The sequence below is a fragment of the Berghia stephanieae genome, chromosome 13, assembly GCF_034508935.2.
Source record: "Berghia stephanieae isolate SIO BIC M18660-M18661 chromosome 13, UCSD_Bste_1.3, whole genome shotgun sequence".
In the NCBI taxonomy this organism is placed as follows: domain Eukaryota; kingdom Metazoa; phylum Mollusca; class Gastropoda; order Nudibranchia; family Aeolidiidae; genus Berghia; species Berghia stephanieae.
The window spans coordinates 32,616,850-32,633,712 of NC_088372.1; the positions used below are offsets into that span (position 1 = coordinate 32,616,850).

The 16,863-nt window shown below is 35.7% G+C and overlaps 1 long non-coding RNA gene and 1 pseudogene across 7 annotated transcripts; one reads left to right on the forward strand and one right to left on the reverse strand.

Moving 5' to 3' along the window:
* Positions 1–1,253: 1,253 nt before the first annotated feature.
* LOC144959327 (peroxiredoxin-2 pseudogene) lies at positions 1,254–4,379 on the reverse strand (annotated as a pseudogene). The gene has a single exon (XR_013642593.1). The product of XR_013642593.1 is annotated as a peroxiredoxin-2 pseudogene (transcript).
* Positions 4,380–4,461: 82 nt separating this feature from the next.
* LOC144959328 (uncharacterized) lies at positions 4,462–14,369 on the forward strand. Of its 6 annotated transcripts, none has more exons than XR_013642596.1 (5): positions 4,462–4,590; positions 8,020–8,203; positions 8,639–8,749; positions 9,779–10,240; positions 11,853–14,369. It is a non-coding gene; the product is annotated as an uncharacterized LOC144959328 (long non-coding RNA). The 6 variants fall into 6 exon arrangements; XR_013642595.1 differs by having other exon boundaries at positions 8,020–8,126; XR_013642597.1 differs by having other exon boundaries at positions 8,020–8,126; positions 10,128–10,240.
* The last annotated feature ends 2,494 nt before the right edge of the window (positions 14,370–16,863 follow it).

The following is a 16,863-nucleotide window of genomic DNA, read 5'->3' on the forward strand; positions in this document are numbered from 1 at the left end:
GTTTTGAATAAAAGAACAATTGACTGTGACTATTTTAATTATAAAAATGCATTTTCATCATTCGGTTCTTCAATACTTACAACAAAAGACTAGAAAAGTCAAACACATTATCACAATATAATATAAACCTTATTTACCTGTCTATCAATTTTCTCTTTATCTCTATTAAAGAAATCGACTGGAGAAAAGAACAAATTATGTTTAAGTAAACAACAACAAGATATGAAGTGAGTAGAAAAGTTGCGTGGCCACGCTCTCACCTGCCAGGCGGAGTTGTACCAATAAGGTCACAGGTTCAAACCCCACCACCGCCGCGAAAAATTTTGTATTCTCTATTGTCTTCTGGCACTTTTCTACTCACTTCATATCTTGTTGTTACCAACATAAGTGCCTGCTCCACTCCCTTTTCTGAAGTAAACAACATCGCATGTTAGAGATGATGTTTTAATTAATATATATATTTGTATCTAAATATATATATTTTGAAACAAAAAAAAAAAAAAACAAAAAAAAAAATTGCATATATATAGTTAATATATAGTGCAATATCCACTAACCATGCTCAAGGCAGTTTACAAAGTATCCCTGACCAACAGCAACATTTAAAATATAGGACAAGACATGACGCGTGTTAGGCAAAATTATAAACAGGTCAGGTAACCATTTTACACCTGAGTATGGTGACAGAGTGTGAGTAAAGTGTATTTTCCAAGGACTCAACTATGCAGGACTTGAACCCTTGATCTTCCAATGAATGTCATACGACTAGACCACATAGCCGAGAGACCACATAGCCGAGAGATCTAACCCTTTCATTGACAAACTAAAAGAACAGTAAATAGGATTCGCCTATGCATCAAAACGTTTAAATAAACTAAACCTCAATATCAAAATTTAAAAAGTGGACAAATAAAATCAAAGCTTGTTCCACTGACTGAAAATCTCAGGCAACCAGCTTCAGGATAATTCCCCTTGTAATATCAGATGGAGTAATAATAATATCTATGAAACGTTGAAATTGTGATAATAACAATGGAATAGAGAATATCACTTATAAAAATCACATTCCAACTCAGTAGAACAGAGAAAACTGGTCCACTATGTCCAATGAACAATGGGTGACAATCGAGAATGGTCTAAATGTAATAGTACAAATAACGAGTTAATTCCCTTCGTCAGTACAATAGGGCAACAATTTACGTAAATCACGCACTTCCTTCTTTGCTTTCTTTTTATGCTGTTAAAAAAAAATGTTTTGTTCCGGTTATTTTTTCTTTTTCCTTTTTTTTTTGGAAAACATGGAGGGGGAGGGTTGTTTCCATTTTAAAAAAAATAATGAATGTCCTAAGAATTTTACTATCATCAAAGTCATGTTAATGATTAACGGATGTTGTTATTGGTTTGTCTTTTGAACAACCTGACTGATAATTATCATACAACTGATCGGTAACAAACCCACAATTTATAACCTCCCGAGGTAGGCAGGAGATCACTTGCTGTGTCTTCTATCCCTCTTGATCTGTTTTCCGAGTTGCTTTCTGTCTTTGTCTTAGAATTGGATTACTTTGTTTAGTCCTAAACTAAGACATACATTATGGTTAAAAGTTAATTGAAAAAAGGGCAAAAAAAAGTTTGACAAAGCTATGAAATCATTCTAATTAATCTGTTTGCATTCCAATTAACCAATAAAATTGTATAATGCTTATAATGTTCTGATTAAGCAGCATTCCAATAACCAGCCACCTGTATATATGTGTGTAAAACAGATGTCACTAAATTATTTCAATTCAAAGGTTAATACATAAAGAAATATCAAATTTCAGTTTTTTTCACATTTTTAAGTAATTATATTTACTCTGGGCAATGAAACATAAAAACTGATCCCAGGTTTTATACATGAACATGAACTCAATTTTCAACAACTATACCATCTCTACATGATACCATTTTAAGGGCATGGGTCAAGGTATGGCCTTGGCGATAATAAATATACTCTAGAAAGGCCTAGACAAAAAAGACAAATCACTCAGCAACACCAACATAAAATTTATTTGTTATCCCCCTTCAATAAACAAATATCCCCAGAAAGACAGCCTTGTTTCCTGTTAAAATTGGCTAAACTAAGAGCGACTTTTTCTTCAACTATTATTTGTTGTTAGAGTAAGAGTAAGAATGAAATAAAAAGTTGAGAGAGTTGAGAAGCTATCACGACTTGTCCCCTAGTCTAGGCTAATTGCGAGCTGAGTGCCAGTCTTGTTTTGATTACCGATTGACGAGCCCTTAAAAAACTATGTGAGGGTTAAGTGGGACAGTAAATTAGTAAATCTTTACTACTAGGGGTGTTTTTATTTTTTAGAAATATTATTTTGTCTGTATTTATTACTTTGAAATGTTTAATGACCAAACTATAAATTGTAGCATATATAGACATTGTACATTTTTTGAAAGGTCATTTGAATCATCTACATTAAGATCTGGATCTGATTTACCATCATCTTTTGAAGTAAAATCTTCACTCTCCTCAATAGATTGAGTCTGTATAAGAATCAGAGTTTAAAATAGGTTTCAACTTTTTTTTTTTAAATTGTCAGCACTTATTTTCAATTGAAAAAAAAATACTTTGAAAAGAATGAACAACTTCAACTACACTGTACTGCAAGAATAACAAGTCAATAAAAAAAAGTATCAGTAAAAAGTTTTGATTAAAAATAGTTGAATGAAATTCGCCAGTATATCGTATGTGTGGTAGTTTTAGTATCTCCAGCTTTGGCCGAAATATTGGCCAAATGGTAGTGTCGGCAATAACATACACGCCTGAAATATTGGCTTAATGGTAGCAAAAGGGTTAAAAATCAAGGGAGGATACTAATCAATTTATATCTTAACTCTGCTTATTATTGGTTTATCTCCCCTTTATAATACCAGCCCCTAGAAATGAATTATGTCATATTGCTACTACTTGTTACAGACATCTCAGAGAACATAAATTGAGGGACAAGCATAAACAGCTAATAAGGGAGACAATTCTCTTCAGTTTTATTTTATAACAAAACAGTAGAGTTCAAAATCAGTGACAAAATAGCAAGAATCCAAAGTTTATAGCTAACGACAATTTACCGTTTTCATGAATATAAATTTTTTTTTTTTTTTAATTCCCTTTCACATAAACTTGAAACAGTGTACACATAAAAATGGATTTTAGAAAATGAAGCTATAATAACTGTTTCCTATTTAATAATTTATGGATGATAGGGATGACTCACGTGGCATTGACATGCTTTAAAAAACAAAGATGTTTCATACTTATACTTTTTCAAATATCTGGGGTAGGTTAATTATTGTTATTCTGATTAGATATATTGCATGCATTCGTGGACAACAATATCAGTTAATAAGTCCGTCGACTTCAACACACAAAATTTCAAAGCATTTTTAAAATAAATAAAAAGCACTCCGCAAAAGTGAAAATCAAAATCAATTAACAATCTTTCACACTCCAGAACACCTCTCATCGTTTCTTTCTTCTTTTTTTTTTTCTTAAAAGAGTGATTCATCCGAGTCATGTCATGAGTTTAATTTTCTATCTAGTTCACTTTATTGAAATATTCCTTTGAATCTTGTGGTGTTGGTTTGATCGTGGCGGAGTTTGATTCTGGATTCCATCCAGCTGGACAAACTTCTCCATGACGTTCAACAAATTGGAAAGCATGGATTAGACGTAGCACTTCATTTACAGAACGACCAACAGGCAGATCGTTGATAGTAATTTGACGGACTACTCCAGAAGGATCAATCAGGAAAAGGCCCCTAAGAGCAATACCCTCATTTTCAAGTAGCACTCCATATTCACGTGAAATGTTCTTGTTGAAATCAGAGAGAAGTGGATAATTTAATCCACCTAAACCGCCTTCTTTCCTGGGTGTGTTTATCCAAGCAAGATGACTGAAGTGTGAATCTGTAGACACTCCCACAACTTCAGTGTTGCAGTCTTTAAATTTTTTGATACTGTCGCTGAAAGCAATGAGTTCAGTAGGACAGACAAATGTGAAATCTAGTGGATAGAAGAATAATACTAGATATTTTCCTTTATAGTCAGAGAGTTCTATGTCTTTGAACTGTCCATCCACCACCGCTTGACCTTTGAAATCAGGTGCCGGGTGTTGAACTCGAGCTGACAAAAGACGCTGAGCGGTAGAAAAATATTTTTGGTTATTAGCAAAAATTCCCATTCTCACCATTGACTGCATTGATTGTCTTGAACATATATTCGATCTAGATGAAAACATGCATCTTTGTGCAAGTTTTACACTGGTAGAAAACAGCGATTTAAGTGGAGCCATGTTGAGACTGACAGTTTCTTATGAAATTGACGAAAGGGGGCAACCAAAATAAACAATTTTTTTCGAAAAGAGCTCCATTATCGCCAAAGGTGGTTTCCAAACTGCTGTTGGACTGTTGGTACTGCAATAAATTGCCCATTCTTTGATCAGAGAATAAAGATGCGGGTGCGGAGACAAAAACAAAACAATGTCGGTTTCGACAAAGAATAAAGGAAGACGTTGTTTTTGCTCGTTTCAAGAGAAGAAAGTGGTGAGTAAACACCAAACAATTGATATCTTTAAGAATCTAGAATTTCATAGATAGGCTAACCTCTACTCCAACTCGTAGTCTCGCTAGATAGTAGAGTAGAACGGACGCAGCCTTGCCTCAGTTCAGTACGAATTATTATTAGGCTGTGGTTATTCAGAGTCGACTCTGAATAACTGTCTACGGTTATTCAGAGTCGACTCTGAATAACTGTCTACGGTTATTCAGAGTCGACTCTGAATAACTGTCTACGGTTATTCAGAGTCGGGGAGTCCACTCTGAATAACTGTAGACAGTTGACTCTGAATAACTGGCTACAGTTATTCAGAGTCGGGGAGTCGACTCTGAATAACTAGACAGTTATGAGTGATGAATTTCCAGTTACCAACCACACGGTTTTTCTGTTTTTTTCCTCTCTCCCACCTCTGTTTAACCCTACGAGAAAAAATCGTTTTACTTTTTGGTATTTTCTTGTCTCTTCTGTCATGGCAGTTTTTTGCATCGGAGATTTGCATTGCGGCCGCAAAATTTGCAATTTTTTGCAAATTGTCGAGATTTTGCACCCAAAAAAAAAAAAAAAAAAAAAAATATATGTAAAAAAAATATAGTGGGGACCGGTGATGATAATCTTCCGCGGATTTCTGGGATTTTAGGATTTGTTCATAAATGTTCCGTAGTTTTTTGTCATGTCAAACATTTTCTGCTCAGTGGTAGTTCAGGGGGGGAAAAACAATTATATGCCTTCTATCATTTTTTGACACCTCTGCTCAGTTGCATGAATTTTGGTGACAGTCCTTTATTTATGACGTTAGTCTAGACACGCTGGCGCCAAATGTCAAAGGCAGCACAAGACACATGGTGGCCATGAATGAGAAGATGATCGAAAGGGAAGGGGATGGAGCAAATGGGTGTAAATATTTGTGTACTTTTTAGCTGTAACATGATAGTACATTCATTTGACGATTTTATAAGGTTTATAAGCGTGTCTTTTTTTTCTTCTTCCTTTTTAAGTTTTGTTTTGTTTGATTGTTCTGAATTTGTTTATAGAATTCATTACAACTTGTGTCTAATTATTAAACAATTAAAAAAAAAAAAATCAATTCATTAATACTCTCTCTCTCTCTCTCTCTCTCTCTCTCTCTCTCTCTCTCTCTCTCTCTCTCTCTCTCTCTCTCTCTCTCTCTCTCTCTCTCTCTCAGCCACCCTTCTATCTTCATATTATGTTTATAGATATCATTTGGTAATAAGAGAGATAATAAGTTAGGCTGATCGATTTAAGAAATGATTGTTTATAAGCTAATTTAAATTTGCTTTGTTGATGGAATATGATTTGCAATTGATTAATAAAAAGATTCTTATTTATAAGCGACTGAAGTTGAAAAATCGCCAAGTTTTAAGAATTTGGCATTAAAATTGCCAAAGTCACAAAATAACCGTAGTAAACTGGTATCAAATTGATACAAACTCATCTCGCAAGAACTCAACTCGATAATTCGATAGGCTACTCGGCTCTAAATATCTGTACACATTGATGGTTATCCAGGGTTGACTCTGAATAACCATCTACAGTTATCCAGAGTCGACTCTGAATAACTGCCTACAGTTATCCAGAGTCGACTCTGAATAACCACTTCATTATTATTATCATGATCATGCCATTCATTCATTATCATGAACTTAATGATTAAAAGTATATCAGTATCAGTATCAGTCACAGTGCATATTTATAAAATATAGTATGGTTTAATAAATATCTAGGTATTATATATACGAGTCTTCCCTGAGTGGCGCCTGCATATGGAAGTTCTCTATCTCTGTGAATGTGCCTCATCAGCCACAATCATTTTCTCACAGTGAGTGAACTATTTTCACCCCTCTTACATGGCACCATGCCCATGCATTGATGAAATAGCATCAAGAACCCAAAATGATTGAAAATGTCGTTCACGCAATCACAATAAAATTGATTTCTGATCTGCTGCCAATACCCAAGTCCGAGCGGGTTTTTTTTTTCCTCTATTATTCTTACTATTATGGTTAGTTGATAGGCTGATCAATATGATTATGATAGAGTGTTGTCCTAAAAATTGTCTGTTATAGTTCATAGGTTTTGTTGTTATTCGAATGAGTCGTTGGGTCCATGTTTTTTTTTTTCTATTCATATTTGAATAATTAGTTAGATTGTCATTGATTATCTTTTTTTCATCATTTCCTGCTCTTTTCGACTCACAATGGCAATTAATCGACACCTAAGTGAACCTTCTTTACGAGACAATCCTTTTCAAATGTTAAATATAACTGGTTTTAGTTTTAAGTATTATTTATTATGAGATGAGTCTACTTTTTTCGCTTTCCAAACAGCCATGGGAAGCCCCATCTTAGAAGGCCAGGATTTCAAATGCTCTGATAGAATCCCAAATGGTAACTGACAGAAACATTAATGTCAGTTTCCATTACATTATTCTGGAAAGAAAACATTTATTGGGAGAGGCCTTCCGAAAGCTCCTACATCCCCAGTATTCTTGTTTTTTATAATGTTCTAGTAGGGGGTTTGGGAGCGTGTAAACTTTTTTTTTTTTAAAGTCTTCCCCCCTCCCAATTCCCCTACTAGAACATTATAAAAAAAGTTTCCCCCCTCCCAAACCCCCTGCGAGAACAAGAATACTGGGGATGTAGGAGCTTTCGGAAGGTCTCCCTATATTGGGCCTTACAATCACATAAAATCTCTTCTTTTTTTGTAGCATCTTTGGAGCAGCAGTGGCACATTTGGCTCGAGACCCACGTGTCCTGAGTTTGAATTCTTTTGGGATCACAGGCAGTGTGGTCTTGGGAGAGACATTTTGTATAAAATTTTCTCATTTTATATGGGATGGACGATAATTCCTTGGTTGTAGTGTTTCTCCATCTCCAAAAGATCTTTAACATGACTGACAGGCAGCTTATGTAGCCCAGTAGCTCAATCAGTAGAGTGCCTGACTTGCACGCAGGCAAACCTGGTTCAACCCTGCGTAGCCTCAGTTTTTTTCTAGCCACGCGCCCTGTCCACCCAGCAAGAAATGGGTAGCTGAGATCTAATTCAGTGGGTAACCTGAGATAAACCAGTATCCTGTCAAGAGGATATCAAGCAGTTTTTACTATTCGTTTAGCGATACAGAAACTGGGATAAACTCCGGCATCCATGGGTTTGGTGGCTCTTACCCTTGAAGACAACTTTACATTTTGACAGGCAGCTGTGTCTCATCATAAATGAATGTTCTATGTACACCAGGAGAAAATAAATACTGCAAAGCCCTTAGAGCATGGCCTGAGACCATGGATAAGCGCTATAGAAATGCCATTATATTTTTATTATGTACTTCTTGTCCATTGTCCTTAATCCACTCTTTAATGAAAAATGTTAACTAACTAACTGGTCTCTTTTCTGCTCTGTAGGATGGATCTGTTGACTTTGATTTTGGTGATGAATATGTCCCGATGATGATTTGTTTTAAACCTCAAGTGAAGATGACTAAGAGGATTAAGGTTGCATAACAATTAAGGTAAAATGAGTCATTGTGCTTAGAGTGTATGGGAACTTTTGGTACATTCGTCTTTCTCTTCATCGTGGAGATTTGCAGTAAGAAATTTACATCTTTAGTTTGTTAAAAAAGACTATAAGATCATCTATGAATATCATGTTTTCAATTCCTAATCAACTGTCGATGGGTATTTGTTGGCATTGGTGGCTGAAATCCTTTACTGTGTAAGCAGCAAAGAAAGTATTTGCATATATTTATAAATAAAAAAAAATATGCAGTTTAAGAGTTTAAAATGCATGGCTTTGGTGTGTGCACTTCCATTTTATTGACTCAATCTGGCACAAGATTCTCTTTACAATTTTGAAACAACTGCTCTTAAATAGATCCATGGACTTAAGATTGTTCTTGTTGTTGTTTATGATCACAATTACTTTATTTATCCAATGTATGAATGATTTCACTCATTATTCCATTATTCTTATTCCACCTTTACTTGGAAAATGTTGAATAACTTGTCTATTTTCTGCTTATAGGATGGATCTGCTTACTACAACAGTAGTGATGAATGAATTCCTGATGATGATGATGTGGATACAACCCCAGGGGAAGGCAACCAAGAGGACTTAGGTTGCGAAACGATTTAGGTGAGATGAGTGTAAGGGAAATTTTGTTACATTGGCTTTTCCCTTCCTCTTTGAGATTGTGCGATAAGGAATTTAAATCTTTAGTTTGTAAAAAAGACTATCAAATCAGTCATTTATGAATGTCACGTTCTAAAGACCTAATCAACTGTTTATGGGCATTAGTAGTATCGAATGGCTACACCTTTATTTTGAATCTTTTAATCCATTCTTCAAATTCTTTTCCTGCCTTATAGGCTGTCTCGTAGCCTCCTGATAGGCTTGTCACTGGGCAGTGGAACACGATGTGGTCCATTGTCTCAGGGCCTTTTTGGCAATGACGGCATGCATCTGATTCTCTCAGATTCCATCTGTGCATGTTAGCTGCGGTTCTGCCATGTCCTGTCAAAATGCAGTTGGAGGTGACCCAGCATTTTCGGCTATTGCAGAGAAAGCCAGGTGTTCTTTCTGTTGGGTCAGGTATGATGTCGCCTCCCCTGGGGCTGTCTTGGTTCCACATCGACATCCATTCCTCTTTCACTTGAGAGAGAGAGAGAAAATAAGTAGGAGTGAAATATCTGTTCAATGTTACAGTTATCGTTTAACGTTATAACAAGTGTAACTAAATGACAAATTGCCATATTTATGGACAATAAAGATCTATTATTATTATTATTATTCACGTTGAAATGTTGTCTTGAAGTTTTAAAAGGTTTCCTTGATTTCAGTCTTGGTATTGATTAGCATTGATGGCTAAAATCTTTTACTGTGTTAGCAGCAATGAAAGTGTTTGCAAATATTTATAATTGTAAAACCAAGCAATTTCAGAGTTTAAAAAATATATATGGCTTTTGTTGTGAGCACATCCATTTTATTGACTCAATGTGGCATAAGATTCTCTTTATAATTCTGTGACGAACTGCCCGTAAATGGATCTAGTGGATTTAGATTGTCCTTGGTCCAAGGTACAAATGATATCACTCATTATTCCATTGTCCTTACTCCACTCATACATGAAAAATGTTAAATAACTGGTCTCTTCTCTGTTTGCAGAATGTATCTGCTGACTTTGATAGTGATGATGAATGTGTACCCAAAGATGATTTGAATAAAACCTCAATCGAAGACTGCGGGTGGTTGGATGGGAGCATCACCCTTGAATCATATACCTATGATGTTCGCATGGGTGTACGATCCGATAGTGATGTCGTTTCTTCTCTTTACTAGCCTATCCTGCTTCTTTGGTTTGTGATTGTATTTTTGACAGGGGATATTTTTTTTCCTGTAAATCCTCTGCCTGTTTGTTCTTGGTTATTTATAATTTAGCTTATGATATCTTTAGGTTATGCTTTTGATTGACATTTGTACTATTTTTGTTAGATTGCTTGTTTTTTTGTTTCAGCGGTCTCTCATATAACCTCAATTGTGTTGGAAGAGACCTAAAGCAACAAACAAACAAACAAAAAAAAATCAATCGAAGACTACCAAGAGGACTAAGGTTGCAAAAAGATTAAGGTGAGATGAGTTATTCTATTTAGAGTGGATGGGAATTTTTGTTACAATAGTCTTTTCTTTCCTCTTGGAGATTGTATGATAAAGAATTTATTTCTTTAGTTTGTAAAATAAGACTATCACTCATGTATGAATATCATGATTTCAACCCAGCTGATTAGGATCAACTACTTCTGTCTATTGATAAGCTTTGATTGGTGAAATCCTTTTCTCTGTCTGCAGCATTGAAAGTCAACCAGTGTTGACTGAGCGTCATGTTGTCATGAAGGAAGACATGTCTTCTTTTTTTAATACATTTCTTTTTCTATCAAGTGCTAAGCTTTAGAAACTTCTTTCCTGCTGAATCTTTTTTTCTTTGATTGGTAGATAACAAATTGATCAATATTTTGAAAAAACTGATAAACTTCAGTGACAGAACAAGCAATGAATGAATTTTTTTAAAATTAAAAAAAATATTGAGCTTTTATATAGCGCGATATCCGCTAAACGTGCCCAAAGCACTTTACAAAGGGTCCCTGGCCATCAGCAACACTTTACATGAAGGACAGGACAATTAGTTTGACTCATAACTCTAACTTACTCAGGACTCGGATTTGAATCATTCTCGAGGCATTTGGCTGGTATGCCTTGTAGAAAAGGCATTTGGCTGGTATGCCTTGTAGAAAAGGTATTTGGCTGGTATGCCTTGTAGACAAGGTATTTGGCTGGTATGCCTTGTAGACAAGGTATTCGGCTGGTATCCCTTATAGAAAAGGCATTTGGCTGGTATGCCTTATAGAAAAGGCATTTGGCTGGTTTGCCTTGTAGAAAAGGCATTTGGCTGGTATGCCTTATAAAAAAGGCATTTGGCTGGTTTGCCTTGTAGAAAAGGCATTTGGCTGGTATGCCTTGTAAAAAAGGTATTTGGCTTGTATGCCTTGTAGAAAAGGCATTTTGCACTCTTTTCTCTCTTCCTATTGGATATGGATGTTAAAATTCAGAGGTCCCCCTGGCAACAAATAGCGTTGTTTTTGTTTTGATATATTAAAGAGCACCTAATAGGCTGCATGTCTCGTTATTTATGTTATAAATGTGTGTTGTCCACCAGGAGACAATACATATTGTAAATGATTGTGGATTAGGGCTAAATAAATGCGTTATTCTTATGATGTCATTTATATTTCTAATTAGGTATCCCAAACTACTTTTGTTACTGCTGAATGTTTCTTCATAAATCATCAAAAATGAGATCTATTTAAACAGTCTCTCTGTCTCTTGAAGTTATAGGTGAAAAAACTTATACGATTAAAATCAGCAGCCTTTGAAGATTTTAATATCCCAAATTGGGCCTGCTAGCTGTGTTCAGTTTGAGAGCCATCTATATAAACAAAGCCTATTTTTTTCTTTCCCTAACCTAGATTTATTTTTCTTCACAAATTATCATAAAATGAAACTTTAAAAACCCATGACTTTTTAATTTATTTTCCAATTTCGATATATGAAATGTTGTTTTCCATGGTTTGGGAAGTCACACGTAGCTTTGTAATTTAATTTATGCTATTATAATGAAATTTTAGTTTTGGGATATCTTTTCTAATTCTAAACAGTTTACTTTTTCTTTTCTATGTATTTAAAGGATACAAGAACTAATGGAAATGCCCCAACTGCACTTATTGGAGATGAAGTGCAAAGTTATGGTGAAGAGAACACAGACAGATACGTTCCTGATAGTGACAATGATGATGACGGGGCAGCTGCAACCATCCCTTTACCCAAATGTGCTCAAGGTGATTTGCAAGCGGTGAAAAAGAGCTCAACAAGCACCAACAGCATCGTGGGACAAAACACATTGTTGTTTATATTATTCAAATTTGTATGCCAAAATGGCAAGACACTTAGAACTATTTGCCTTTACTTAATTTGAAAGAGAATGAACTAGAGGCTTTGGCTATTTTTTTGGGCCATGAGAAATCTGTTCAAAGATTACTACCGTTTGCCTGATGACACAATGCAACTTGCTAAGTATGCATTGTATTATTGCTTTTTGCATTTTGAAAGTACCTTTTAAATGAGAAGTTTAACTCAACTAGTATATTTTCATATTATTAATCATTATTGCGGGTGGTTGAAGGGGCTACTGGTAGGCCCTTTTTTTTTTCTCTCCCTGGTCTACAGCTATCATCGTCTTGCTGTTTTCATGCTATATTAGAGGATAATTTGGCAGGGTTTTTTTTTTGGTTTTTTCTCCGGCTCAGACTTTTGCTGAACGTGTTACAAAGCCATTCCCCGTTTCATGCACTACTGGCTAAATTTATTGGGACCTCTTGCTATCAAGAAGAACTGGGTACTGTTGTTCACAAAGAGTGATAGAAAACCCTGGATGGGATCGCTGTGCACTTTTTTGAGGTGTAGCTTTGGTTTGTGATGATTTTTTTTTTATCTCGATGTAACCCTCAATCTTCTTTATTTAGCAGAAGTCATATGCTAGAATGTTGGTTGGGGTCATGGTTTGTATGGTTAAGACTTATTCCACTTTTGTTTGTTTTTTACTAGTGTCTTATTTTTCATGCTTTTATGATCTAAATGTTTTGAAAACACTGTTATAGTCCACTCCGGATAATCGCAACTTTCGGTTAATCGCAACATTTCCCAAGAAACGGAATTAATTCTATATAAAAGTCACTGGTTAATTGCAACACACTTCGGTTAATCACAACAAATTTTCGCCTCGAAAAATGGTAAATTCAAGAAATCAATCAAACAACATTTCATGATTAAATTTCATCATGGGTGAAATCATGACACGTTGCAGAATCGAGAGTGGTGAGGTATAGTAGTGTTTCACCATTCTATTAGAGACAAAAGGGGGCGGGCATTTCAGTATGGGTTTATGCACTCATATGTGACTTCGTTCAAGAAGATTCTTTAACAGATTTATTTCAATTTTTGAAACTATTGAGCATTACGTATATAAACATCAGCAGGCCTCAGCAAGAAAACTGACGAACCTTGATGTCTTCTTTGGGAGATGAGTGATGAAAAACACAAGGGAAAATGATGTAATTTAAAACCATTAAAAAGACAAATTAAAAGAAAACAGACAGACGCACACATACACACACACACACACACAAAGAAAAAAGTAAAACAAAACAAACAAACAAAGAAAAACAAACAAACTAACAGACCCACAAATTTTAATGATGCTATGTAGGTCTAAAGCCTGGATAAACTCAGAAGGATAAAGTTGCAATAGTGGACAGGCAACTCAACTTCGGTAAATCGCAACTTCGGTAAATCGCAACATTTTCACTGATCCCAAGGTGTTGTGATTATCCGAGTGGAGTGGACTGTAATTAAACCAAACAATTAATCGTTGATGGCTTTCCCTTTGATAAATATAGATTTTAACCTTAAGAATTGTATTATGATTGTAATGAATGTAAAAGATTCCCTTTCCCTTTCCCATACTGGGCAGGGAGGTACTTACTGTGTCTTCTGTCCCCCTATACAAATGTATTTGTTTTCCAACTTGCTTTCTGTTGTCTTGGAATGAGATTACTTGGTTTTGTCCTGGCCCTGGCCGGTTGGCCTTGCTGAGAGGGAAACAGTCAAACGTTTACATAGTTTTGGGAGGTGATATTTGTTTTCCTTGTAAATCATCTCTCTGTTATGCACTGTACTATGTTTTGTTTTCATATTATACATAATTTGTAAACATTTGAGTGTATTCCTCTTATGAGGGACCTGTGCTTGTTCTGGATGAGACTTTTAGGTGATCTCAAACTAAGTACTTTGATAGTGTGCTCTTGGAATCTACATCTGTTTCCTATTTACCTTTTCTTGGGTGCTTTAATTGTAATTCTAGAACTTTTTACTATTCCCTTTTCTGCCTTTTACTGGCGCTGATATGACCTTAATGTGTTGCAAGCACCGTAAAACCCTTAAAAACGAAACAAGCAAACTAAAACAAGAAAAAATTCCGTTTTGTAATGACACAAAGCACACGTTTCTTTCTTCTTCAAGTACTTTTCTTTTTCTGATGTTTAAAAATATTTAATTAGTTTCTTTCACTAATTGAAATTATCAGTCATGCTCGACTCTGCTGAAAAGAGACAAAAGTTGCAAAATAAACATTTATCACTTATTAGAACTATTTTGTTGTTCAGTGTTTCAAAAAATATAGATGTTGCATGATTCAATAAATAAGCATCATCTTTACTGGCTAAACTTTTTAATTGAGAGTGCTTTATGCTAGAATGCCTTATACTTAGATGTATGTCTGTTCTGTGGTAGAGCTCCTAACTTGCATGCAGGTGAATCTGGTTCAACCCCGCCTAGCCTTTTTTTTTTCCTTCTCTCCAGGCTGCCTAATTTACCCAGCAGCAAATGGGTGGCTGGATCTAATCACCAAAACAGGATGAGTGAAACACTCCAGACGAATGAGATAATGTGGTAGTGGCGTTGGTAAGATGAATAAATAATAATATAGATAATTCATCGTGACAACCCACTACCACATTATCTCATTTGTCTGTAGTGTTTCATTCATCCTATTTTGTCTTGGTGGGATTCCTGACCTCCCATAGTGGGCAAGGGGGGGGGGGGGGGGGTTACATACTGTGTCTTCTTTACCCTTATATCTGTTTTCCAATATGCTTTCTGTCTTTGTCATGGAATAAGATTACTTGGTTTTGTCCTGGCCCTGGCCGGAGTCCTAACCGGGAGGGAAACAGTCAAATGCATAGTTATTGTTTTGGGAGTTGATATTTTTTTCCTTGTATATCATCTCTCTGTTATGTATTATTATATTTGTTATTTTGAATGTATGATGTAAACATTTGAGTGTATTCCTCTTTCTTGGATTTTGTGCTTGTGTCCGGATGAGACTTATAGGTGATCTCAGACTAAGTACATTGGTGGTATTCTCTTGGAATCTACATCTGATCCCTATTTGTTCCCAGTTCCCTTTTGTCTTACTTTTTCTTGAGAGCTTTAATTGTAATTCTAGAACTTTTTACTGTCCCGTTTTCTTCCTTTTTACTGGCACTGATATAACCTAAATGTGTTGCAAGCGCTGTAACTGGGTGGGGATCCTGACCTCCCATAGTGGGCAGGGAGGTACATGCTGTGTCTTCTATCCCCCCATATCCGTTTTCCAATTGCTTCCTGTCATTGTCTTGGAATGAGATTTCTTAGTTTTGTCCTGAACCTTGCCGGAGTTCCTTGGCTGGGAGAGAAACAGTCAAATGCATAGTTATTGTTTTGGGAGATGATATTTTTTTCCTTGTAAATCATCTCTCTGTTATGCATTGTATTATGTTTAGTTTGCATATTATATTATATGATTGGTAAACATTTGAGTGTATTCCTCTTAGTTGGAACCTGTGCTTGTGTCTGGATGAGACTTTTAGGTGATCTCAAACTAAGTACTTTGACGGTGTGCTCTTGGAATCTACATCTGTTCCCTATTTGAACCAATTCCCCTTTGTCTCACCTTTTCTTTTGTGCTTTAATTGTAATTCAAGAACTTTTTACTATTCCATTTTCTTCCTTTTTACTGGCGCTGATATGACCTTATTGTGTTGCAAGCGCCGTAAAACCCTTAAAAACAAAACAAAAACAAAACAAGCGCTGTAAAACCCTTAAAAACAAAACAAAAACAAAACAAGCGCTGTAAAACCCTTAAAAATAAACAAAACATCCTGTTTTGTTGATAAAGGAGAAACCTGAAACATCCATTTTATCTGTTTTGATATATTAAATTGAAGCTTACATTCAATTTCACAATGTTACCTACTATAACATAACCCACCACGATCAACCAGTGCATAAAATCTTGTCTCCACCTCTTTAAGCATGACGAATTAAGAAGTAAAGCAAAAATGTTCTACAAAATTTCCCACAAAAATATATTGCCAAGTAAATCTAGCAACAAGATTAACACGATGACATAAAATACATCATAAGCAAGAACTGAATCTTACACATTATATTATATCCCTCTACAATTAAACTTTGGAACAAACTCCAAGTTGACATCGTAGAAATAAGCTCCCACAAGACATTTTCCCACATTAAATAACAATACTAGTTTCTGTGTCCTAAATATACGTTGTGGCCAAATTATTGTGCGGCTTTGTAGTATTGTGGTATGACACTCTCTTTCGGATCGGAAGTTCCTGAGTTAGAGCCTCACTCGGCGCATAGTTTTTTTTTCACGCCACGACCAAACAAAAGAAAAATCCGAGCACTCACTTTCGCCAACCACATAACCGAAAACCCCATTGACAGATACGCCACAAACAATTCGAACTGCTTTAAAATCCCACAGACAAGAACACAAAACTACAGAAATTCTTTCTTCATTAGAACTATCTCGGAGTGGAATGGGCTGGATGAACTGGTCATCATGGCACCACACCTAAACGATTTCAAGGCCCGACTGACATGGGCCCGCGCCCAATGAGGACGCCGCTGAAATACAACCAGACCATTGGTTTCTTCAGCGCCAACCATACAGACAGATAGTTGAGTACTTGGAAAAGGCTCTTTACTCACAATCTTTCACCATACTCAGGTGCAAAATGAGTACCTGGTCATTAACAGCGTTGTCCTTTCAGAAAAAAATGTAATATCGCCTAACA